The sequence below is a fragment of the Alexandromys fortis genome, unplaced genomic scaffold (genome assembly GCF_014885135.2).
Source record: "Alexandromys fortis isolate MF-2015 unplaced genomic scaffold, M_Fortis_MF-2015_v1.1 scaffold_3074, whole genome shotgun sequence".
In the NCBI taxonomy this organism is placed as follows: Eukaryota; Metazoa; Chordata; class Mammalia; order Rodentia; family Cricetidae; genus Alexandromys; species Alexandromys fortis.
The window spans coordinates 884-3106 of record NW_026070940.1 but is presented as its reverse complement, the minus strand read 5'-3'; the positions used below and the strand labels follow the sequence as shown (position 1 = coordinate 3106).

At 47.3% G+C, this 2223-nt stretch overlaps 1 non-coding gene across 1 annotated transcript; it reads right to left on the bottom strand.

Moving 5' to 3' along the window:
• Window positions 1-1754: 1754 nt before the first annotated feature.
• Window positions 1755-1836, bottom strand: LOC126496350 (small nucleolar RNA SNORD45). The gene has a single exon (XR_007590336.1). It is a non-coding gene; the product is annotated as a small nucleolar RNA SNORD45 (small nucleolar RNA).
• Window positions 1837-2223: the final 387 nt, after the last annotated feature.

The window sequence follows — 2223 nt, the reverse complement described above, 5'->3', positions numbered from 1 at the left end:
AGGTTCAGACACATCTGTTCTTTGTGTTAGAGCAGCTGGTTTCAGTGAGGCTGAAAAACCAACAAAACAGGGAAAGCGCTCACCTAATGGGAACAAGGCCCAGGGTTTGATCATCTGTACCCAAACAAAAAGTATCAGAAAAATAATATAAAAAAAAACAATAAAACAAAAGTCATAAAGTATGACGGCACATGCCTTGTAGGCCAGTATTCACAGGCAAAGGCAGAAATCTGAGGCCCACCAGGCTACATACTAAATTTGAGGCTAGCCTAGGCTACATAGCAAGACCCTGTCTCAGAAAACAAAACACAACACAACCTGCAATACAAATACAAAAGTTCCTTAGTGACATTCAGCCTTTTACCAGTACACAAAAAAACCAAAACAAAACAAAAAACCCAAAAAACAAAAATGTGTCACCTTGTCAACTAGATAGCAGAATCTGTTAAAGGCTGGTGGTTTCACTCAGCAGTCAATACAAAAAATAATAAGATTGTTACGCTCCTTTTAAAATATCCAAGAATTTTCATACCTCGCAATGTCGTACCTGTGGTTTAATTTTGTTTCTGAACAATCTTGGGAAATTAGCTTCCCAGCCAACCCAGAGAACAGAAGGTATATGGTGGTCAGGTCAGGTGTGACAACACTGGAAATCGGGAGAATTCTCTCCTTCTAACCCATTCCCTTTTGTAAAAATTCAGCCACGAATGTTTAGCACAGTTTACACGCACAGCCTCAGTATCAGATATCCCAGGAATGCCAGGATGAAAGTAGGACTTCTTTTCTGTCCTTGTGTGCGTCTCTAGACCTGGGGAACCACTGCATTCCAGCCCAGCAGAACCCAGCGACGGACAGGCCAGGTCAGGTCAGGACTCCGATGCCCTGGGGCCCTTAGTGTGTGTGGCAGGGGTGGGGGTGGGGGCCCTGCTAAGAAAGCTCCAGAAAGTGAAAGCGGCAAGAAAACACCCAGGTTCCACGTTCCAGTTTCGCTTTTGCAGGAACCACACGGTCACGGAGCTGAGCGCTCCTGCCCCACCCAGGAAGGCGCCCTCCCTACCTCCATTCAGAAAGTCGCAGCGACCAAGGGGCTAAGCGAGCTCCTGTTCACATTAAGTGGATCCGTGTGTCCCAGGCACTATTCTCCCTTTCACTACAGTGTCGCAGTCTGGAGACTTGGGTATGGACTGGACACTGGTCGCTTATAGGAAAGGCCACGGCTAGAAACGTAAAATGCAGACATTTGGCGCTAGAACTCAGGACGGTGGATCTTGTGTGGAGGCAGGCAGGGTTTCACTGGATTATCCGTTACTGGGTAATTAGCTTACAAAAACACACCAGGTTTAAGACACCAGGCTTGCTTGGTTGGGCACTGCCTGGCTGATCTTCCCCGAAGCAGCAGCCTTGTTGGGGGCTGGGGTGCTCCTTAGAAGAGAAAGCACCCAGACCGGGTCCACTCACAGCTGCCGCGATTCCTTTTCCTGAGTGCTGCAGGCTCCGCTGCTCACTGGTAAAGGCTGTGTAGAGTAAGGGAGAGCTACAAGAAAAAAGCTACAGTTTCCTGTTACTGCGTTGGTATACTGTTATTCAGAATTGCATCCAGAAACACAGGCTTAACAGGCATAATCTAGTGCGGCTGAGTGGAGAGGTACCCACAGGTAGAGATGGAGCGGGCAGGTGTGTAGATCTGAGACGTGCAGCGTCTTTTTTTACAGAAGCACATGGAAGAACTGGCTTTTTTCTTTTTCAACCTCTTCAGGGTCTCAGCGTAATTCTAGAGCTAAAGTGTTATTACACATCAGCAAAATTCAGGTAATACATGCCAACACATCGTTGGCCAAGAACGGGCTTTTCAAATATTAACCTGGGGTTGGCGTGGTGACGCAAGCCTGGAATCCTGGCCGTACTAGACAGACTGAGACGGAGGCAGGTGGATCTCTGTGCGGTTGAAGCCATCCCGGTCTACAAAGCGAGTTATGGGACAGCCAGGGCTGTTGCATAGAGAAAAACAAAACAAATCAAAAGATTATGCTGCTTTGGAGAGAATAGATCGGAGGGAGTAAAATAAAAGAGAAAGCCATCTGGTTGTGCTGGCACTTGCCTTTAATCCCAGCACAAAACAACACCCCCACTCCTCCAAAAACAAACAAGCAAAGACAAAACAGAGAGAAAGAGAGAGAGAGAGCACTGTTAAGTCCAGATGGCAGCATTTGCAGAAACCAGCGA